Genomic DNA, 24,577 nt, shown 5'->3' with positions numbered 1-24,577 from the left:
GACTGATATTGCTTTGAGCTGAATTTACTCAAGCAATTTGAGGACAGTTGGAATGAAGTATCAAACAACCATGAGAGGAAGATACATTCTAAAACTTGCCTGACCTAACATTCAGTTACTTAACTTGAATGATTGTGGGTGAAAATTGACATACTGTGCCATTGATTCAAGAAGAATCTGATTGAATTAAAGTTGTTTTTAAAGCTGGCTAGGAAGCAAAATAATCCCACCTCTAAGTTGCCATCATTGATCAAACCGTTATTGAAGCATGCTTTAGTGAGGCAATGTCTGAGATGACATTTCCTTTTCCCCAGAGATGCCTCAAGCTGCCCATCAATGAAAAAGAGAGAGACATTCTTGCTTGTCTACAACAAGGTTGATAAAGACATAAATTAATTGAGGAGAAAGCTCAAACGTCAGAGAGATTTTATAACGATTCTTTACAAAGGGTTACAGTGGACAGCTTGTTTCAAGGCTTGACACCGGTCACTACGGTCCTGTTCATATACTTAAAAAACCCTGAATACTTAAAAATGTGTTTCCTTGAGGTCATCTAGATCATACGCGACTAGATAGGTTGCCACAAGGTTGCCACCCAATTGCTTTCCCCAATCCAACCAACTCATATATGATTATTTCAAGGGAGGGGAAGAGGAAAGGATGTATTTTCTAATTATTAGGTCCGTGGCTTCCACAAAGGAAGAGAACAGAATCTGTAGGAGACCTTACAATGAAGGCAGAGTCATTTCTTGTGACAGATCGTTCACATAAATGCTAACATTTGTCGCCATTTATGGTTGAATCTGAGATATGGGAAGGACCAGGTGGGTGAAGAATATATGTAAGACACCAGCTATTCAGATGGATCATTGTTAGATGATCAGCCCAGTGCCTCGTCAAGTACTGTAGCTCTGGTAAGAACTTGACAGCCTGTCCAATGCATTTTTTGTGTGTGTTTTATTAAGATCCCCATTAGCTTTTGCCAAGGCAGCAGCTACTCTTCCTGATGTCTAATGCTGTCAAAAGCTATAGAGGTGTTTTCGACATTGCCTCTGGTGTGAATTTTGGCATTTGAGGTGGCCATTAAACTCCTTTGCTTCATCTTGGGATCTTTGATTTATCTCAGGTGAAACAGGCTACAGACATGTCCGGTTGAATAGCTATGATTCTGGCACGTATTAACTTTGGTATCAAATACAAATGACATGTAATTTCTACATAAAACATTTATCAACAGCAGTCCTGTGGTTTGTCAATGTTTGAGTAGTATTGTCAATGGCCATGACTATAATTTTGTTATCCTCCCTCCATATTGCATCTTCAGCTCTGTTGAAAAAAGTTGTCATAAAGTGTCTGCACTGTTTCTTCCCTATATCGTACACTATGGTACCCCTACACTGTTATACCCCTACACTGTTGTACTCCTACATTGTTGTACTCCTACACTGTTGTACTCCTACACTGTGGTACTCCTACACTGTGGAACTTCTACACTGTGGTACGTATACTACTCTGTGACAGGAAGATTGAGAGACGGTCTCGACTTTACTGCCCTTCACAGGATCATATCCCTAACTCAGACAGGTGTTGCACTCAGCTGTCTGTGACAGAGCTGTGCATCACTGTGACCCCATGGTGACAACCTTGAGGTACAGTGTCCATTTCAGCACATTCCTCCTAAAATGAGCACTGTACATAAAATTGGCGTCCTGGAAAACATTGTATTTACATTTTTGTCAAATTAGATTTTTCCCCCATAAATTGTAAGTAGTCATTCCCCTGAATGTTGCATGACTCTAAGTTATTCAAAACAACTTCTGAATTTTCTTGACTATGGCAATGGAGACACAGGGTTTTTCCAGGACACAGCCAACTCCAAATCCTCTTTGCAAAAGCCAGGCAGAGAAGACAGATGGCAGTGCCAATGAGGAGTGAACTAGCAAACAGAGAAAAATGATAAACTCATAAGAAAATTGCCATGTAGGATAACTGATGGAAAATGGCAAAACTAATTTAGCTGGGAGGCTGAAAGAAACAACATTAGGAGTGGGTGTACTGGCTCTAGCATAGCTATTTAAGAAATACTTTTATTGACTGTCTTGATTGCCATAACTGGGCGAATTCCTGTGTAAACACATTGTTAATTAAATAGCACTGTGGACGTGCTCCACTTATCTGGGAGTGAAGTGGGGATAGGGAGAGAAGAGAGCAAGAAGCAGGGAGAGGGTAAGGGCCAAGACGAGAAGGCACGACTGGAGCTGCATCACAATACTTTACAGAAGCTGGATACAGCGTACAATCTACCTTGCCTTCTTCTGCACATCTGAGTGTGTTCATCTTCTACTTGCAACAGCATTTAAATATACAGTGGGAATTGACAGAGGGGAGGAGGTGAAGGATTGTAATGATGTATTGAGGCAAGGAAAATTGAGATGTGCAAGGACACCTCTGAGGACATCCCTAATGACCAAATCACCCTGTTGATTGGAACAGTATAGAGTCACACATTAGGGTCTTATTATAGCCTCCTTCCACACTTAAGACCATTAATGATGCCCTCATTCTGTCACAGTGTTAACAAATACGTCCATTATTGCCCCATTACCATATCACCACTTATTAACATGAACGTTGTGTTAACTGTTAATGAGATTTGTACACAAGCCATGTGATGAAGGAAAGATGTATACATTTCCTAATTCATTATGATGACTGCTTTCAAGATCTTCCTTCCTGTGATCTCTGACAATCCCTGTTATGATTTCACCCAGTGGTAATAACTGGTTTATTATCCACACCTGCAGATGTGATTTGTAACTGAAAGACTCACTATACTGTACGACAGCTCCCACACTGGAGGATGACAAACCTCCCCTAACCCCTCCACCACTTTTTTTCCCCCTCCAACTGGAGCACTCTATCTCTCGACTGAGTGGTGGAGCCACCTCATTTACAGAACGTGTCAGAGCACAGATGCCGAATGGTCTGACAGTGAATGCACAGCCACTATAAATAACTGCAGGTTGTTGTAGACTGTGTACGTCACTGTCTTTCTTTGTAGCTGTGTTTATTTTCCTGCCCATACTGTCAACAATAACTGCCAGATTCAATAGGGCTGTACCTAATCTCTGACTCAGGCTTGATCCTATCTACAGTTCAGGTTTTATCTTAAAACCACAGATTAATGACAGAGAGGAGAAAGACAATTGAGATTGCCTCAACCGGTGAAGCAGGGGAGGCAAACAGGTCATGGCTAAATGCCAAAACAAAGTGGTGTATCAGGTGGCCAGTGCGTTATGCCCCTAGGCTACAATGCTGGACCAGTTCAAAAAAAAAAAAAAAAGTAATACAGCTTGATGATTAGTGGTTAGAAATGCTTCTGTATCTATTATCAAAATTGTTACAGTTGTATAGTGACATTTCAGTAGTTTCTGCAGTTCAGTTCTGTTTTGTGTGATCAAAATGGAACCAAAGTACTTTCTGTGGAGCCACACAAGCTGAATGAAAGCCATGATTTCAAATCTACTGTATATTCTCAGTGACATATCTTCAGATAAACTGAATAAGAACATTTCAAAGATAGTATAACCTTGTTGCCACATTAAGAAGATTCAAAGACGTGATGCATGGACAAGGTGGTAGTCCTATGATTTATCTTTATGATTTATGTTGATGGATTTGAGGACTAGAAAATCATGGATGTTGCTCAATACTTACTAATTTCCCAGCTATGAGGGCCATTCATGCCTTCAAATGTAATCTTCAAGCCTTCAAAAACCGAGTACATTGACATCTCCTAATTTCACCAAACGCAAATGAGTCCTTGAGCTGTAGTGAACCAATATTTTTCCAAAATGTAATTTAATGTATTTTATGGCTATTGTTCACTATTGCATCCTATTAAAAATGCATAGGAAAATAAACTGTGTGAATGAGTCATAAATTATTTATATGATTGTCGTAATCAGTAATAAGAAGGTTTGGTGCAGCAGCAGTGAAAGAGGTTGACATTAAGGCTTTGTGCACTCTTGAGAACAGGCTTCAATGTCAGAGATTTGGGCCGGGATTCAATCCAAGGCGCATTGTTGACAAGTGCAATGCACTTGACATTTAAGGTAATTTATACTTTAGCTGACTTCCGCAGCATTTACAATTAATTCGATCTCTGTGAACCTCAGGGAAATTACCTTTTTAAGGCACATTGCAGTGCACTTGTCGACAATGCGGTTTTGATTGAATCCCGTCCTCAATACAAGCAATGCGACATTGTTGAAAATGTTTGGAGAAACAGGACACAGGAAGGCTTCTCTACACTTTACATTTATATGCAGCTTTTATAAGACAATCCTATCACATTCTGCTCACTGTTCAGTGCATTTAAACATTAAAATGTGTATCCTGTGTCGACATTGTGTCCGGATTTCCATTTCGCGCGCTATATTAATATAGTTAATGACTAGGGTGGCTGTTATTTTCATTAATTCATTTCATAATGTTTTTCATCATTCCATATGAGAATGAAAACATTATCGTCATCATCCCATGGGTAACCTGGTGGTGGAGACAGGAAAAACAACCAATCAATCAGATAACCCATGATGTGGGCCAAATTCAGCAGTGCCTGAAGTACACATTGCCTTAAGTGAACAAATACAACAATTAGCCATGCATATCTGTCCTTTCTTTTTGATGGAGTGAAAGGGAGGTTAACACATATTAAACATATTCTGAATGAATATGAGTGTTAATCATTGTATAACACTTCACAAAAATACAGTATATAGTACCTTTTTGGACTTTTTTATTCATGTTAATGTATACAAGTATTGTTTGTGTTAGATTTATGAGCTACTGTGACTGCCAGACACTATATCATTTGAATGAGGCTCTATTGTAGAATATCATATACAGTTGAAGTCGGAAGTTTACATACACTTAGGTTGGAGTCATTAAAACTTGTTTTTCAACCACTCCACAAATTTCTTGTTAACAAACTAGAGTTTTGACAAGTTGGTTAGGACATCTACTTTGTACATGACACAAGTAATTTTTCCAACAATTGTTTACAGATTGATTATTTCACTTATAATTCACTGTATCACAATTCCAGTGGGTCAGAAGTTTACATACACTAAGTTGACTGTGCCTTTAAACAGCTTGGAAAATTCCAGAAAAGGATGTCATGGCTTTAGAAGCTTCTGATAGGCTAATTGACATAATTTGAGTCAATTGGAGGTGTACCTGTGGATGTATTTCAAGGCCTACCTTCAAACTCAGTGACTCTTTGCTTGACATCATGGGAAAATCAAAAGAAATCTGCCAAGACATCAGAAAAAAAGATTGTAGAACCAGCCCATTACAGCCTTGTGTAGGTCTACAATCTTGTCCCTGACATCCTTGGAGAGCTCTTTGGTCTTGGCCATGGTGGAGGGTTTGGAATCTGATTGATTGATTGCTTCTGTGGACAGGTGTCTTTTATACAGGTAACAAGCTGAGATTAGGAGCACTCCCTTTAAGAGTGTGCTCCTAATCTCAGCTCGTTACCTGTATAAAAGACACCTGGGAGCCAGAAATCTTTCTGATTGAGAGGGGGTCAAATACTTATTTCCCTCATTAAAATGCAAATCAATTTATAACATTTTTTACATGCGTTTTTCTGGATTTTTTTGTTGTTATTCTGTCTCTCACTGTTCAAATAAACCTACCATTAAAATTATAGACTGATCATTTCTTTGTCAGTGGGCAAACGTACAAAATCAGCAGGGGATCAAATACTTTTTTCCCTCACTGTATATTGAAGCAACATCTCAAGACATCAGTCAGGAAGTTAATGCTTGGTCGCAAATGGGTCTTCCAAATGGACAATGACCCCAAGCATACTTCCAAAGTTGTGGCAAAATGGCTTAAGGACAACAAAGTCAAGGTATTGGAGTGGCCATCACAAAGCCCTGACCTCAAATTTGTGGGCAGAACTGAAAAAGTGTGTGTGAGCAAGGAGGCCTACAAATCTGATTCAGTTACACCAGCTCTGTCAGGAGGAATGGGCCAAAATTCACCCAACTTATTGTGGGAAGCTTGTGGAAGGCTACCCGAAACGTTTGACCCAAGTTAAACAATTTAAAGGCAATGCTACCAAATACTAATTGAATGTATGTAAACTTCTGACCCACTGGGAATGTGATGAAAGAAAGAAAATATGAAATAAATCATTCTCTCTACTATTATTCTGACATTTCACATTCTTAAAATAAAGCGGTGATCCTAACTGACCTAAAACAGGGAATTTATACTAGGATTAAATGTCAGGAATTGTGAAAAACTGAGTTTAAATGTACTTGGCTAAGGTGTATGTAAACTTCCGACTTCAACTGTAAATGGATACCCATACACCTGTAATTACTTGATTGCGTCACCATTTCAGAACAGCTTGACTGCTTCCCTTCATGAATAGCTGGTCATGAGTTGTGACTACTGTGCAATATACAGTGGGGAGAACAAGTATTTGATACACTGCCGATTTTGCAGGTTTTCCTACTTACAAAGCATGTAGAGGTCTGTACTTTTTATCATATGTACACTTCAACTGTGAGAGACAGAATCTAAAACAAAAATCCAGAAAATCACATTGTATGATTTTTAAGTAATTCATTTGCACCCACTAGTGCCAATAGGCTACCTAAGTATGGTCCCCAATCAGAGACAACGAGCGACAGCTGCCTCTGATTGGGAACCACCCCGGCCAACATAGAAATAGACATACTAGATACTACACCATAGAAACAACACAACACGGAATATACACACCCTGACTCAACAAATAAACGTCCCCTGAGTCAGGGCGTGACATTTGAGTATATATTTTAATGTGACAACACTGAAGAAATGACACTTTGCTACAATGTAAAGTAGTGAGTGTACAGCTTGTATAACAGTGTACATTTGCTGTCCCCTCAAAATACCTCAACACACAGCCATTAATGTCTAAACCGCTGGCAACAAAAGTGAGTACACCCCTAAGTGAAAATGTCAAAATTGGGCCCAATTAGCCATTTTCCCTCCCCGGTGTCATGTGACTCGTTACAAGGTCTCAGGTGTGAATGGGGAGCAGGTGTGTTAAATTTGGTGTCATCGCTCTCACACTCCCTCATACTGGTCACTGGAAGTTCAACATGGCACCTCATGGCAAAGAACTCTCTGAGGATCTGAAAAAAAGAATTGTTGCTCTACATAAAGATGGCCTGGGCTATAAGAAGATTGCCAAGACCCTGAAACTGAGCTGCAGCATGGTGGCCAAGACCATACAGCGGTTTAACAGGACAGGTTCCACTCAGAACAGGCCTCGCCATGGTCGACCAAAGAAGTTGAGTGCACGTGCTCAGCGTCATATCCAGAGGTTGTCTTTGGGAAATAGACGTATGAGTGCTGCCAGCATTGCTGCAGAGGTTGAAGGGGTGGGGGGTCAGCCTGTCAGTGCTCAGACCATACGCCGCACACTGCATCAAATTGGTCTGCATGGCTGTTGTCCCAGAAGGAAGCCTCTTCTAAAGATGATGCACAAGAAAGCCCGCAAACAGTTTGCTGAAGACAAGCATTGGATTACTGGAACCATGTCCTGTGGTCTGATGAGACCAAGATAAACTTATTTGGTTCAGATGGTGTCAAGCATGTGTGGCGGCAACCAGGACAAGTGTGTCTTGCCTACAGTCAAGTATGGTGGTGGGAGTGTCATGGTCTGGGGATGCATGAGTGCTGCCGGCACTGGGGAGCTACAGTTCATTGAGGGAACCATGAATGCCAACATGTACTGTGACATACTGAAGCAGAACATGATCCCCTCCCTTCGGAGACTGGGCCGCAGGGCAGTATTCCAACATGATAACGACCCCAAACACACCTCCAAGACGACCACTGCCTTGCTAAAGAAGCTGAGGGTAAATGTGATGGACTGGCCAAGCATGTCTCCAGACCTAAACCCTATTGAGCATCTGTGGGGCATCCTCAAACGGAAGGTGGAGGAGTGCAAGGTCTCTAACATCCACCAGCTCCGTGATGTCGTCATGGAGGAGTGGAAGAGGACTCCAGTGGCAACCTGTGAAGCTCTGGTGAACTCCATGCCCAAGAGGGTTAAGGCAGTACTGGAAAATGATGGTGGCCACACAAAATATTGACACTTTGGGCCCAATTTGGACATTTTCACTTAGGGGTGTACTCACTTTTGTTGCCAGCGGTTTAGACATTAATGGCTGTGTGTTGTATTATTTTGAGGGGACAGCAAATTTACACTGTTATACAAGCTGTACACTCACTACTTTACATTGTAGCAAAGTGTCATTTCTTCAGTGTTGTCACATGAAAAGATATACTCAAATATTTACAAAAATGTGAGGGGTGTACTCACTTTTGTGAGATACTGTATATACGTGTTTGTTTTGGGCTTCGTCCCCGTCGTTGTTCATGACGTACCTTGTGTTGGGTGGAGAAAATAAAACCCCTATTACGTATTCCTGCGCCTGTCTTCAAATCCTTATTCAACGTGACAAGGTTGGTATAAAAGCTAGACATAAAGGAAGCTTCTGCTCAGTTCTCTCCCCTGACATCGTAATCTGTGATGAAACACCCCAATCTAAATCTTTGTGTCACTTTAATATCCCAAGGACAAGCATATGTTAATAATACATAGACACCCGTGGCACTGTTGCTGATGTTCTCTGCATCTGGTGCTGTGACAATTTATTTCATATCGTTTTGCAAAACCTTTTTTGCCACATCAAGATATTTGCTAATGAATAATTCAAAATAATCTATATAGGACTCTAAGGGGCTTTGTGAAGGCTTCTGCTCTAGTAATGTGAATAATAAAAAATAAAAAAATAAAAAAAAATATATATATATATTAGAGGTGTTATATTGTATTTTATTAACAAATTTAACCTGAAACATGGGCTGTAAGCCTTAAACTTTATGTCTCGTTAAGAGTGGTATGCAGTGCTTTGGCTGAAGGAAAGATGAGGCAGTAGAGTGCTGTACTATCAAATAAAAAACATGTGGAGAGATGTGGCGCTAATGTAGCTCCCATAACTCCGGCTGCCACAGCCAATAGATGTGCTGCTGCGTCTGCTCCATACTGCAGCACTGCGGCAGCAGACACACCTCTCCCACCTCCTCTTTTTGTTTGCTTGAGCAGAGGATGGATAGAGCGGTTAGGCAAGGGACTGAGAGATTCAGAGGATAAAAGACATATGGAAATACAATACCGGTCAAAGGTTTTAGAACACCTACTCATTCAAGGGTTTTTCTTTATTTCTAATATTTTCTACATTGTAGAATAATAGTGAAGACATCAAAAATATGAAATAACACATATGGAATCATGTAGTAACCAAAAAAGTGTTAAACAAATCAAAATATATTTTATAATTGAGATTCTTCAAATAGCCACCCATGCCTTGATGACAGCTGTGCACACGCTTGGCATTCTCTCAACCAGCTTCACCTGGAATGCTTTTCCAACAGTCTTGAAGGAGTTCCCACATATGCTGAGCACTTGTTGGCTGCTTTTCCTTCACTATGCGGTCAGACTCATCAAAAACCATCTCAATTTGGTTGAGGTCGGGGGATTGTGGAGGCCAGGTCATCTGATGCAGCACTCCATCACTCTCCTTCTTGGTAACATAGCCCTTACACAGCCTGGAGGTGTGTTGGGTCATTGTCCAGTTGAAAAACAAATTATAGTCCCACTAAGCCCAAACCAGATGGGATGGCGTATCGCTGTAGAATGCTGTGGTAGCCATGCTGGTTAAGTGTGCCTTGGATTCTAAATAAATCACAGACAATGTCACCAGCAAAGCACCCCCACATCATAACACCTCCTCCTCCATGCTTTACGGTGGGAAATACACATGCAGAGATAATCTGTTCACCCACACTGTGTCTCACAAAGACACGCGGTTGGAAACAAAAATCTCCAATTTGGATTCCAGACCAAAGGACACATTTCCATCGGTCTAATGTCCATTGATCATGTTTCTTGGCCCAAACAAGTCTCTTCTTCTTATTGGTGTCCTTTAGTAGTGGTTTCTTTGCAGCAATTCGACCATGAAGGCCTGATTCACGCAGTCTCCTCTAACAGTTGATGTTGATGTGTCTGTTACTTGAACTCTGTGAAGCATTTATTTGGGCTGCAAAATGAGTTGCTGTTAACTCTAATGAACTTATCCTCTGCGGCAGAGGTAACTCTGGGTCTTCCTTTCCTGTGGCGGTCCTCATGAGAGCCAGTTTCATCATACCACTTGATGGTTTTTGCGACTGCACTTGAAAAAACTTTCAAAGTTCTTGAAATGTTCCGTATTGACTGACCTTCATGTCTTAAAGTAATCATGGACTGTCGTTTCTCTTTGTTATTTGAGCTGTTCTTGCCATAAATGGACAACTGATTGGCTCAAACGCATTAAGAAGGAAATAAATTCCACAAATTAACTTTTAACAAGGCACACCTGTTAATTGAAATGCATCCCAGGTGACTACCTCATGAAGCTGGTTGAGAGAATGCCAAGAGTGTGCAAAGCTGTCATCAAGGCAAAGGGTGGCTACTTTGAAGAATCTCAAATATAAAAAACATATTTTGATTTGTTTAACACTTTTTTGGTTACTACATGATTCCATGAATTATTTCATAGTTTTGATGACTTCACTATTATTCTACAATGTAGAAAATAGTAAAAAAATTAAGAAAAACCCTTGAATGAGTAGGTGTGTCCAAACTTTTGACTGGTACTTTATGTGAAGAATAAACACTAATATATCCTGATTAGATAAGTATTCAACCCCCTGAGTCAATACATGTTAGAAGCACCTTTGGCAGCGATTACAGCTGTGAGTCTTTCTGGGTAAGTCTCTAAGAGCTTTGCACACCTAGATTGTGCAACATTTGCTCATTATTCTTTTCAAAATTCTTCAAATTCTGTCAAATTTGTTGTTGATCATTGCTAGACAACCATTTTCATAGATTTTCAAGCAGATTTTAGTCAAAACTGTAACTCGGCCATATTCACTGTCTTCTTGGTAAGCAACTCCAGCGTAGATTTGGCCTTGTGTTTTAGGTTATTGTCCTGCTGAAAGGTGAATTCATCTCACAGTGTCTGGTGTAAAGCAGACTGAACCAGGTTTTCCTCTAGGATTTTACCTGTGCTTAGCTCCATTCCATTTCTTTTTTATACTGCACTATTACAAGTATACCCATAACGTGATGCAGCCACCACAATTCTTGAAAATATGGAGAGTGGCACTCAGTAATGTGTTGTATTGGATTTGCCCCAAACATAACACTTTGTATTCAGGACAAAAAGTTAATTGCTTTGCCAAATTTCTTGCAGTATTACTTTAATGCCTGGTTGCAAACAGGATGCATGTTTTGGAATAATTGTATTCTGTACAGGCTTCCTTCTTTTCACTCTGTCAATTAGGTTAGTATTGTGGAGTAACTACAATGTTGTTGATCCATCCTCAGTTTTCTCCTATCACAGCCATTAAACTATGTAACTGTTTTAAAGTCACCATTAACCTCATGGTGAAATACCTGAGTGGTTTCATTCCTCTCTGGCAACTGAGTTAGGAAGGATGCGTGTGTCTTTGTAGTGACTGGGTGTATTGATACACCATCCTGTCACGGTTTCGGCCGAGGCTGCCTCTCTCCCTTGTTCGGGCAGGCTTCGGCGTTCGTTGTCTCCGGAATACTAGCTGCCACCGTTGTATGTTTCATGTTCGTTTGCTTTTGTCTGTTTGTGGTCACACCTGTTCTTGTTTAAGCCTAATTAGTGTTCTATAAGTTTCTCGTTGTGTTTGTCTAGTGTTGTGTGTTATTGATTTTTGTCAGTCGTGTATAGGGCGAGTTTCCTGTATTTCGCTCGGTTGAGCTTCCCTCCACTGTTGGAGTATTTACGCACCTGTTTGTGCGCTTTTGTTTTGTTCGCCTTTGTGCGTATTTCGCCTTCAGGCAAGAGTGGACCTATTGCCGTGTTTGGCGATCACTAAAGTCTGTTGGATTATCCGTCTGTGTCCTGCGTTTGATTCCACCACTGCACCCACCTACAGCACGCGTTGACAGAATAACACACCTTTTAAATGGAATCAGCAGGAGCCGCAGCAGCCCAGGCGACACTGGAGGACAGGGTCCGGGAACAAGGTGACCAGATCCTGCAGATGGGGACCGCACTGCAGGAGGTGATCACCACCATCCGAGGCTGGGGGACGCCTCCACCGCCACCCGCCCTGCCAGCACCATCGGCCAGTCAGCCTATTCCCGCACCGGAACCCCGAGGAGTCCGACTCTCGCTCCCGAGGGCTTACGATGGAACCGCGGCTGGGTGCCAGGGTTTCCTTCTCCAGGTGGAGCTGTACCTGGCCACCGTGCACCTGGCGCCCTCGGGACATGAGAGCGTGTCCGCCCTGATCTCCTGCCTGTCCGGGAAGGAGTTGGAATGGGCCAACGCGGAGTGGAGGAGGATCGACGCGGACACCATAACCTACGAGGAGTTCTCCCGCCGCTTCAGGGCGGTGTTTGACCATCCCCCGGAGGGGAAAGCGGCGGGGGAGCGTCTGGTCTTCCTCCGGCAGGGGAGGAGGAGTGCTCAGGAGTTCGCCCTCGAATTCCGTACTCTAGCGGCAGATGCAGGGTGGAATGATCGGGCTCTCGTCGATCACTACAGATGTAGTCTACGAGAGGACGTCCGTCGGGAGCTGGCCTGTAGGGACACCAGCCTCACGTTCGACCAGTTGGTCGACATGTCCATCAGGCTGGATAACCTGCTAGCTACCCGCGGACGTCCCGAGGGGGGTCCGTCCATTTCACCCTCCAGCGCCTCCGAGCCGTGCCCCATGGAGCTCGGGGGCGCTGGCTCTAGAGAGAGGAGGGGTCGGCTTACTAGGGGGTCCATCCCCTGCACCAACTGTGGTCGAGGAGGACACACCGCGGCTAGGTGCTGGGGATGGCCTCCTAGGGGAGAGGACGACAGGTCCCGCACTGGGGATTCCTTCCAGGTGAGTAGGCGCCCCACTCACCCAGAGCTCTCTGTTGCACATTTCTGTATACCTGTGCGTTTTCCACAGGTAGCACCTCATTCCCAGCATAAGGCGCTGGTAGATTCAGGCGCGGCTGGGAATTTTATTGATAAGAAGTTTTGTTTAGCTTCAGGGATTCCCCTTCTTCCTGTTGATGTCCCTTTCCCCGTTCATGCCCTAGATCAGGGTTCTTCAATTCCGGTCCTGGAGGGCCGAGACACCTCTGTTTTTCATCCTCTCCTTCTAATCAAAGGCTAATTCAGACCTGGGACACCAGGTGAGTGCAATTAACTACCAGGTAGAAATAAAAAACAGAAGTGTTTCGGCCCTCCAGGACCGGAATTGAAGAACCCTGCCCTAGATAGTCGTCCGTTGGGTGCGGGCTTGATCAGGGAGGTCACTGCGCCACTTAGGATGTGTGCGCAGGGGGGTCATCAGGAGATGATTCAGCTATTTCTGATTGACTCTCCTGCGTATCCGGTGGTGCTGGGCATGCCCTGGTTGAGTACCCATAACCCATCTATTTCGTGGCAGGAGAGGGCTCTGATGGAGTTGTCTGCCCAGTGTGTGGGTAGATGTTTAGGCGTTTCCGTAGGGGCTACCTCGGTGGAGAGTCCAAACCAGGTGCCCGCATTGCACGTTCCCCCTGAGTATGGGGATTTGGCTATTGCGTTTAGTAAGTCGAGGGCGACGCAGTTGCCGCCCCATAGGCAGGGAGATTGTGCGATAGACCTCCAGGCAGGAGCTGCGCTCCCACGGAGCCATGTGTATCCTCTGTCTCAAGAGGAGAAAAAAGCTATGGAGACCTACATAGACGAATCTCTGAGACAAGGATACATACGGCCTTCCACTTCCCCTGCGTCCTCGAGTTTCTTTTTTGTGAAGAAGAAGGATGGTGGTTTGCGCCCGTGCATCGATTACCGTGGTCTCAATCAGATTACGGTGAAGTACAGTTATCCACTCCCGCTGATTGCGACCATGACTGAGTCATTGCATGGGGCGCGCTTCTTCACTAAATTAGATCTCAGGAGCGCGTACAACTTGGTGCGCATCAGGGAGGGCGATGAATGGAAGACAGCCTTTAGTACCACCTCGGGCCATTACGAGTATCTGGTCATGCCATACGGGTTGATGAACGCTCCGTCAGTTTTCCAATCATTCGTGGATGAGATCTTCAGGGACATGCAGGGGCAGGGGGTGGTTGTGTACATAGATGACATTCTCGTGTACTCGCCTACCCGTGTCGAGCATGTGGCCCTGGTGCGCCGAGTGTTGCGGAGGCTGGTGGAGCACGACCTGTATGTTAAGGCAGAGAAGTGTCTGTTTTTCCAGGAGTCGGTCTCCTTTTTGGGGTATCAGTTGTCTGCGTCAGGGGTGAAGATGGAGGTAGACCGGGTGTCGGCCGTGCGTAATTGGCAAACACCAACCACTGTGAAGGAGGTGCAGCAGTTTTTGGGGTTTGCAAATTTCTACAGGAGGTTTATCCGGGGTTTTGGACAGGTGGCAGCTCCCATCACGTCTCTTTTGAAGGGGGGTCCGGTGCGTCTGCAGTGGTCGGCCGAGGCGGACAGGGCGTTTGGGAGGCTGAAGGACCTGTTTACCTCGGCCCCGGTGCTGGCGCATCCGGATCCCTCTTTGCCGTTCCAGGTAGAGGTGGACGCGTCAGAGGCCGGTCTAGGAGCCGTGCTTTCACAACGGTCTGGCGCGCCACCTAAACTCCGCCCCTGTGCTTTTTATTCTAAGAAGCTCAGTCCGGCGGAGCGGAACTATGACGTAGGGGACAGGGAGCTGTTAGCCGTGGTACAGGCCCTAAAGGTGTGGAGGCACTGGCTTGAGGGGGCACAACACCCTTTCCTCATTTTGACGGACCACCGTAACCTGGAGTACATCCGGGCAGCGAGGAGGCTGAACCCTCGCCAGGCAAGATGGAATATGTTCTTGACCAGGTTTACTTTTAAGATCACGTACATCCCTGGGTCACAGAACGGTAAGGCAGATGCGCTGTCTCGGCGGTATGACACGGAGGAGAGGTCCGTGGAGCCCACTCCCATACTGCCGGAGTCGTGTCTGGTGGCACCGGTAGTGTGGGAGGTCGATGCTGAGCTCGAGCGGGCGTTACGCACCGACCCTAGTCCACCGCAATGCCCTGAGGGTCGGAAGTACGTTCCGCTCGAGGTTCGGGATCGATTGATCTATTGGGCTCACACGTCACCCTCCTCTGGACATCCTGGTATCGGCCGGACAGTGCACTGTCTTAGTGCCAAGTACTGGTGGCCCACGTTGGCGAAGGATGTGAGGGTTTATGTTTCCTCCTGCTCGGTGTGCGCCCAGTGTAAGGCGCCTAGACATCTGCCTAGGGGTAAGTTACTACCCCTGCCCGTTCCACAACGACCATGGTCTCACCTCTCGGTGGATTTCATTACTGACCTTCCTCCTTCACAGGGGAACACCACTATACTGGTCGTTGTGGACCGGTTTTCTAAGGCCTGTCGTTTGCTCCCCATGCCGGGCCTTCCTACTGCCCTGCAAACCGCCGAAGCACTATTCACCCATGTGTTCCGGCACTACGGGGTACCTGAGGATATTGTGTCTGATCGGGGTCCCCAATTTACCTCCAGGGTCTGGAGAGCCTTTATGGAGCGGTTGGGGGTCTCGGTGAGCCTCACCTCGGGTTACCACCCGGAGAGTAATGGGCAGGTGGAACGCGTAAACCAGGATGTGGGTAGGTTTCTTAGAACATACTGCCAGGACCGGCCGGAGGAGTGGGCAAGGTACGTTCCCTGGGCCGAGATGGCCCAGAATTCCCTACGCCATTCCTCCACTAACCTAACCCCTTTTCAATGTGTGCTAGGTTACCAGCCGGTTCTGGCACCTTGGCAGCAGAGACAGATCGAGGCTCCTGCGGTGGATGAGTGGGCGCGGCGCTCGGAGGAGACATGGAACGCTGCACACGTCCACCTGCAGCGGGCCCTCCGACGTCATAAGGCGAGCGCCGATCTCCACCGCAGTGAGGGACCGGTGTACGCACCTGGTGATCGAGTCTGGCTCTCTACCAGAAACCTGCCCCTCCGCCTGCCCTGTCGGAAACTGGGTCGGCGGTTTGTAGGGCCATTTAAAGTCCTGGGAAGGTTGAACGAGGTGTGTTACAAATTACAACTGCCTGTTGAATATAAAAGTATTAACCCCTCGTTCCATGTGTCCCTTCTCAGGCCGGTGGTAGCTGGCCCACTCCAAGAAAGTGAGATCAGGGAGACTCCTCCGCCCCCATTGGACATCGAGGGGGCACCGGCGTACACTGTGAGGTCCATCTTGGATTCGAGACGTCGGATGGGGGGTCTCCAGTATCTAGTGGAGTGGGAGGGGTACGGTCCGGAGGAGCGGTGCTGGGTGCTGAGGAGAGACATCTTGGACCCGTCTCTCCTGACGGAATTCCATCGTGGGCACCCGACGCACCCTGCTCCGCGTCCGCCGGGTCGTCCCCGAGGCCGGAGTCGGCGCACGTCTGGAGCCGCGCGTCAAGGGGGGGATACTGTCACGGTTTCGGCCGAGGCTGCCTCTCTCCCTTGTTCGGGCAGGCTTCGGCGTTCGTTGTCTCCGGAATACTAGCTGCCACCGTTGTATGTTTCATGTTCGTTTGCTTTTGTCTGTTTGTGGTCACACCTGTTCTTGTTTAAGCCTAATTAGTGTTCTATAAGTTTCTCGTTGTGTTTGTCTAGTGTTGTGTGTTATTGATTTTTGTCAGTCGTGTATAGGGCGTGTTTCCTGTATTTCGCTCGGTTGAGCTTCCCTCCACTGTTGGAGTATTTACGCACCTGTTTGTGCGCTTTTGTTTTGTTCGCCTTCGTGCGTATTTCGCCTTCAGGCAAGAGTGGACCTATTGCCGTGTTTGGCGATCACTAAAGTCTGTTGGATTATCCGTCTGTGTCCTGCGTTTGATTCCACCACTGCACCCACCTACAGCACGCGTTGACACATCCAAAGTGTAATTAATAACTTCACCATGCTCAAAGGGATATTCAATGTCTGCTTTACATTTTTACCCATCTACAAATAGGCACCCTTCTTTGCGAGGCATTTGAAAACCTCCCTGGTCTTTGTGGTTGAATTTCACTGCTTGACTGAGGGACCTTACAGATAGTTGTATGTGTGGGGTACAGAGATGGGGTAGTCATTCAAAAATCAGGTTATCATCCATGCAACATATTATGTGACTTGTTAAGCACAATTTTACTGCTGAACTTATTTAGGCTTGCCATAACAAAGGGGTTGAATACTTATTGACTGCAGATATTTTAGCTTTTCATTTTTAATTAATTTGTTTTAAAAATCTAAATATAATCAATTTTAAATTCAGGCTGTAACACAACAAAATGTGGAAGAAGTCAAGGGGTGTGAATACATTTACATTTACATTTACGTCATTTAGCAGACGCTCTTATCCAGAGCGACTTACAAATAGGTGCATTCACCCTATAGCCAGTGGGATAACCACTTTACAATATCTTTTTTTTTTTTTTTTTTTTTTTAGGGGGGGGGGGGGGGGGGGTAGAAGGATTACTTTATCCTATCCCAGGTATTCCTTAAAGAGGTGGGGTTTCAAATGTCTCCGGAAGGTGGTGAGTGACTCCGCTGTCCTGGCGTCGTGAGGGAGCTTGTTCCACCATTGGGGTGCCAGAGCAGCGAACAGTTTTGACTGGGCTGAGCGGGAACTATGCTTCCACAGAGGAAGGGGAGCCAGCAGGCCAGAGGTGGATGAACGCAATGCCCTCGTTTGGATGTAGGGACTGATCAGAGCCTGAAGGTACAGAGGTGCCGATCCCCTCACAGCTCCATAGGCAAGCACCATGGTCTTGTAACAGATGCGAGCTTCAACTGGAAGCCAGTGGAGTGTGCGGAGGAGCGGGGTGACGTGAGAGAACTTGGGAAGGTTGAACACCAGACGGGCTGCGGCATTCTGGATGAGTTGTAGGGGTTTAATGGCACTGGCAGGGAGCCCAGCCAACAGCGAGTTGCAGTAATCCAGACGGGAGATGACAAGTGCCTGGATTAGGACCTGTGCCGCTTCCTGTGTAAGGCAGGGTCGTACTCTCCGAATGTTGTAGAGCATGAACCTGCAGGATCGGGTCACCGCCTTGATGTTAGCGGAGAACGACAGGGTGTTGTCCAGGGTCACGCCAAGGCTCTTCGCACTCTGGGAGGAGGACACAATGGAGTTGTCAACCGTGATGGCGAGATCATGGAACGGGCAGTCCTTCCCCGGGAGGAAGAGCAGCTCCGTCTTGCCAAGGTTCAGCTTGAGGTGGTGATCCGTCATCCATACTGATATGTCTGCCAGACATGCAGAGATGCGATTCGCCACCTGGTTATCAGAAGGGGGAAAGGAGAAGATTAGTTGTGTATCGTCAGCGTAGCAATGATAGGAGAGGCCATGTGAGGATATGACAGAGCCAAGTGACTTGGTGTATAGGGAGAATAGGAGAGGGCCTAGAACTGAGCCCTGGGGGACACCAGTGGTGAGAGCACGTGGTGCGGAGACAGCTTCTCGCCACGCCACTTGGTAGGAGCGACCGGTCAGGTAGGACGCGATCCAGGAGTGAGCCGCGCCGGAGATGCCCAGCTCGGAGAGGGTGGAGAGGAGGATCTGATGGTTCACAGTATCAAAGGCAGCAGACAGGTCTAGAAGGACAAGAGCAGAGGAGAGAGAGTTAGCTTTAGCAGTGCGGAGAGCCTCCGTGACACAGAGAAGAGCAGTCTCAGTTGAATGACCAGTCCTGAAACCTGACTGGTTTGGATCAAGAAGGTCATTCTGAGAGAGATAGCAAGAGAGTTGGCTAAAGACGGCACGCTCAATAGTTTTGGAAAGAAAAGAAAGAAGGGATACTGGTCTGTAGTTGTTGACATCAGTGGGATCGAGTGTTGGTTTTTTGAGAAGGGGTGCAACACTCGCTCTCTTGAAGACGGAAGGGACATAGCCAGCGGTCAAGGATGAGTTGATCAGCGAGGTGAGGTAGGGGAGAAGGTCACCGGAGATGGTCTGGAGAAGAGAGGAGGGGATGGGGTCAAGCGGGCAGGTTGTTGGGCGGCCTGCAGTCACAAGTCGCAAGATTTTATCTGGAGAGAGAGGGGAGAAAGAAGTCAAAGCATAGGGTAGGGCAGTGTGAGCAGGACCAGCAGTGTCATTAGACTTAACAAACGAGGATCGGATGTCGTCAACCTTCTTTTCAAAGTGGTTGACGAAGTCATCCACAGAGAGAGAGGAGGGGGGGGGGGGGGATTCAGCAGGGAGGAGAATGTGGCAAAGAGCTTCCTAGGGTTAGAGGCAGATGCTTGGAATTTAGAGTGGTAGAAAGTGGCCTTAGCAGCAGAAACAGATGAAGAAAATGTAGAGAGGAGGGAGTGAAAAGATGCCAGGTCGGCAGGGAGTTTAGTTTTCTTCCATTTCCGCTCCGCTGCCCGGAGCTCTGTTCTGTGAGCTCGCAATGAGTCATCAAGCCACGGAGCTGGAGGGGAGGACCGAGCCGGCCGGGAGGATAGGGGACACAGAGAGTCAAAGGATGCAGAAAGGGAGGAGAGGAGGGTTGAGGAGGCAGAATCAGGAGATTGGAGGGAGAAGGATTGAGCAGAGGGAAGAGATGATAGGATGGAAGAGGAGAGAGTAGTGGGAGAGAGAGAGCGAAGGTTGCGGCGGCGCATTACCATCTGTGTAGGGGCAGAGTGAGTAGTGTTGGAGGAGAGCGAGAGAGAAAAGGATACAAAGTAGTGGTCGGAGACATGGAGGGGAGTTGCAGTGAGATTAGTAGAAGAGCAGCATCTAGTAAAGATGAGGTCAAGCGTATTGCCTGCCTTGTGAGTAGGGGGGGACGGTGAGAGGGTGAGGTCAAAAGAGGAGAGGAGTGGAAAGAAGGAGGCAGAGAGAAATGAGTCAAATGTAGACGTAGGGAGGTTGAAATCCCCCAAAACTGTGAGGGGTGAGCCATCCTCAGGAAAGGAACTTATCAAGGCGTCAAGCTCATTGATGAACTCTCCAAGGGAACCTGGAGGGCGATAGATGACAAGGATATTAAGCTTAAATGGGCTAGTGACTGTGACAGCATGGAATTCAAATGAGGAGATAGACAGATGGGTTAGGGGAAAAATTGAGAATGTCCACTTGGGAGAGATGAGGATTCCTGTGCCACCACCCCTCTGACCAGATGCTCTCGGGGTATGCGAGAACACATGGTCAGACGAGGAGAGAGCAGTAGGAGTAGCAGTGTTTTCAGTGGTAATCCATGTTTCCGTCAGCGCCAGGAAGTCGAGGGACTGGAGGGTAGCATAGGCTGGGATGAAGTCAGCCTTGTTGGCAGCAGAACGGCAGTTCCAGAGGCTGCCTGAGACCTGGAACTTTCTGAAGGTACTGTACCATGGATGAACTGGCATCAAATTGATCCAATTCTCAAGGACAGGAGACATGAAAGAGACATAAAAGTGCACTGATAAAGAACTTTCACTCACAATGATGTCAGACTCATGACCCATTTCTTCTTGAACTCTTGCACAGACAAACTCCTGTGTGCTATAAGAGTGAAATGTTTGCCCTAACAAAACTGCAGGGATTCTCAGAAATGGTTTATCTGAAATAGTAGTCAGCGTTTTGTTGGTTTTATGACACCGAATGCAATTAAAGCAGTTTGACGCAAAGTGCAGAGAGCTGGAGTAATAGCTTGCACTTGGTAGTTTGTAGATGGCCTGTTTTCTCCTATCCTTGCTAGAGACCTCATGTTATCCCACTCCTTTGTGCTTATGGGACTTCTTCCACACAGTCCAGTGGATTCCACCTCCGGTCACAGTGGAGACACAGTGGGAGACAACTACTCTTTCAAAAACATTTCTCTCCATGCTGCAGACAGCTGTATCGGTCCGCTAATACAGGAGTAATAAAGGCACAGTGCACTACTTTTGTGATATATATCTTTTTTTTAATTCAGGGGGTGCTGCAGCCTGCTGATGTGAAGTGAATGAGAAACCAGGCTGAGGGGCACAGAGCTTCCTATAGTAACGACTATGAGACCTTGTGTCATTAGCAGTCCCTCTGCGCCGATTAAGCACCCCGTATTAATAACGAACGGTCCCAAGTAGCATTCATCACCTTGCAAAGGAACTGTAGTTAGAATCACCTAAAGACATGGAAGTGACTCGCGACCGAAGACTCTTCACAGCCTCCGATTACTGTCAACCTTAATGACCTGTTAACAATGTCCTTCAGCTAACCTTTAGCCAGGTTATAATCTGGTGCTGGATCAATTCAGACCACTGAAATTTCCCCGTGCTGGAATAGGTTTGGAATGTCAGGTATTCAGGTGCAGTATAGGACCTCCTTTGTATCAAAGATTCCTCAGCCAGGTATCTGTGATTGAGCTAGTTTGATTGAGATACTGTAAATGTAATACTGTATATGGGAAAGAACATTAGTAAATAGGCTAACTATCAGCTGTGAACTGAACGTAAATCAGGGGCCAACCATTCCAACCGGTGGAGAGTGACTGTATAGGTGTCACTGGCAGAAAGTAATCTCACCTTTCTGGTCTCACACAGATTTTTTACCAGGAAAGGAAATGAAACTTCTATTGGCTATAGACATGACTAAAGATGTCTAAATCAAACAGGTGTCACTTTGCATCTAAAACATTTCATGCCAAAACGAAATGGCAAACTTTCATGTCAAGTTCATGGTTTGCAAATCACAATGTTGGCGTGGATGTTGGCGTACGCTAAATTTACAATTTACGATAGAACCTAAAAACTTTTATAAACGATGCCCCTGGATCCACACCCCATGGGCTATGCACTCAGAGGGAAGCAGGGAATGGATGGAAATGAACCAAGCATGACGTGTGGTCCAATTAAATTACATCCTCAGCTCACCGCAATGCAAATCCATCAAATGTACTGCTCTCGCACTGCTCGCTGTCTGTGATCATTCACAAGGTTCATTTGCACTTTACACAGTCTAACTTTTAATAATCCCAAAGGAATGCACAGAATACACCAGGTACATGTTTTCAAGTGTAATGAAAATAAATGTACACAGCCCCCAAAGATTAAATATGATTGAGAGATAGAAAGTATTGGGTATTGGTCATTGACAGCAAATGCAGCCTTTTTACTTACATGGTGTTTGAAATGTATCATAATTTGATAACCTCCTTGCAAACACACTCCTACTCAATAAGCTTGAGAGTGACTCACTATCTATCTACGCCTGAGACATACAGTGCCTTGCAAAAGTATTCATCACCCTTGGCATTTTTCCTATTTTGTTGCATTACAACCTGTAATTTAAATGGATTTTTATTTGGATTTCATGTAATGGACATACACAAAATAGTCCAAATTGGTGAAGTGAAATGAAGAAAATTACTTGTTTCAAAAAATTCTAGAAAATAAATAACGGAAAAGTGGTGCATGCATATGTATTCACCTCCTTTGCTCTGAAGCCCCTAAATAAGATCTGGTGCAACCAATTACCTTCAGAAGTCACATAATTAGATAAATAAAGTCCACCTGTGTGCAATCTAAGTGTCACATGATCTGTCACATGATCTCAGTATATATTCACCTGTTCTGAAAGGCCCCAGAGTTTGCAACACCACTAAGCAAAGGGGCACCACCAAGCAAGCGGCACCATGAAGACCAACGAGCTCTCCAAACAGGTCAGGGACAAAGTTGTGGAGAGTACGACCCTGCCTTACACAGGAAGCGGCACAGGTCCTAATCCAGGCACTTGTCATCTCCCGTCTGGATTACTGCAACTCGCTGTTGACTGGGCTCCCTGCCTGTGCCATTAAACCCCTACAACTCATCCAGAATGCCGCAGCCCGTCTGGTGTTCAACCTTCCCAAGTTCTCTCACGTCACCCCCCTCCTCCGCACACTCCACTGGCTTCCAGTTGAAGCTCGCATCCGTTACAAGACCATGGTGCTTGCCTATGGAGCAGTGAGGGGAACGGCACCTCCGTACCTTCAGGCTCTGATCAGTCCCTACACCCAAACGAGGGCATTGCGTTCATCCACCTCTGGCCTGCTGGCTCCCCTTCCTCTGCGGAAGCATAGTTCCCGCTCAGCCCAGTCAAAACTGTTCGCTGCTCTGGCACCCCAATGGTGGAACAAGCTCCCTCACGACGCCAGGACAGCGGAGTCACTCACCACCTTCCGGAGACATTTGAAACCCCACCTCTTTAAGGAATACCTGGGATAGGATAAAGTAATCCTTTTACCCCCCCCCCCCCCCCACAAAAAAAAACAATTATTTTGGAAAGTGGTTATCCCACTGGCTATAGGGTGAATGCACCAATTTGTAAGTCGCTCTGGATAAGAGCGTCTGCTAAATGACGTAAATGTGCCCTTGAGCAAGGCACTTAACCCTAATTGCTCCTGTAAGTCGCTCTGGATAAGAGCGTCTGCTAAATGACTAAAATGTAAATGTAAGTACAGATCAGGGTTGGGTTATAAAAAAATATCAGAAACTTTGAACATAACACGGAGCACCATTAAATCCATTATTAAATATTGAAAGAATATGGCACCACAACAAACCTGCCAAGAGAGGGCCGCCCACCAAAACTCACAGACCAGGCAAGGAGGGCATTAATCAGAGAGGCAACAAAGAGACCAAAGATAACCCTGAAGGAGCTGCAAAGCTCCACAGCGGAGATTGGAGTATCTATCCATAGGACCACTTTAAGACGTACACTCCACAGAGCTGGGCTTTACGGAAGAGTGGCCAGAAAAAAGCCATTGCTTAAAGAAAAAAATAAGCAAACACATTTGGTGTTCGCCAAAAGCCATGTGAGAGACTCCCCAAACATATGGAAGAAGGTACTCTGGTCAGATGAGACTAAAATGAGCTTTTTGGCCATCAAGGAAAACGCAATGTCTGGCGCAAACCCAACACCTCTCATCACCCCGAGAACACCATCCATGTTTTTTCATCGGCAGGGACTGTTAAACTGGTCAGAGTTGAAGGAATGATGGATGGTGCTAAATACAGGGAAATTCTTGAGGGAAACCTGTTTCAGTCTTCCAGAGATTTGAGACTGGGACGGAGGTTCACCTTCCAGCAGGACAATGACCCTAAGCATACTGCTAAAGCAACACTTGAGTGGTTTAAGGGGAACCATTTAAATGTCTTGGAATGGCCTAGTCAAAGCCCAGACCTCAATCCAATTGAGAATCTGTGGTATGACTTAAAGATTGCTGTACACCAGTGGAACCCATCCAACTTGAAGGAGCTGGAGCAGTTTTGCCTTGAAGAATGGGCAAAAATCCCAGTGGGCTAAATGTTCCAAGCTTATAGAGACATACCCCAAGGGGGGGGGATTGAATAGTAATGCACGCTCAAGTTTTCTGTTATTTTTTCTTATTTCTTGTTTGTTTCACAATAAAGAATATTTTGCATCTTCAAAGTGGTAGGCATGTTGTGTAAATCAAATGATACAAACCCCCAAAAAATCTATTTTAATTCCAGGTTGTAAGGCAACAAA

This window comes from Coregonus lavaretus (assembly GCF_964263955.1).
Source record: "Coregonus lavaretus genome assembly, chromosome: 3".
NCBI lineage: Eukaryota > Metazoa > Chordata > Actinopteri > Salmoniformes > Salmonidae > Coregonus > Coregonus lavaretus.
The sequence above is the reverse complement of the archived record's forward strand: the minus strand, read 5'-3'. Positions refer to the sequence as shown.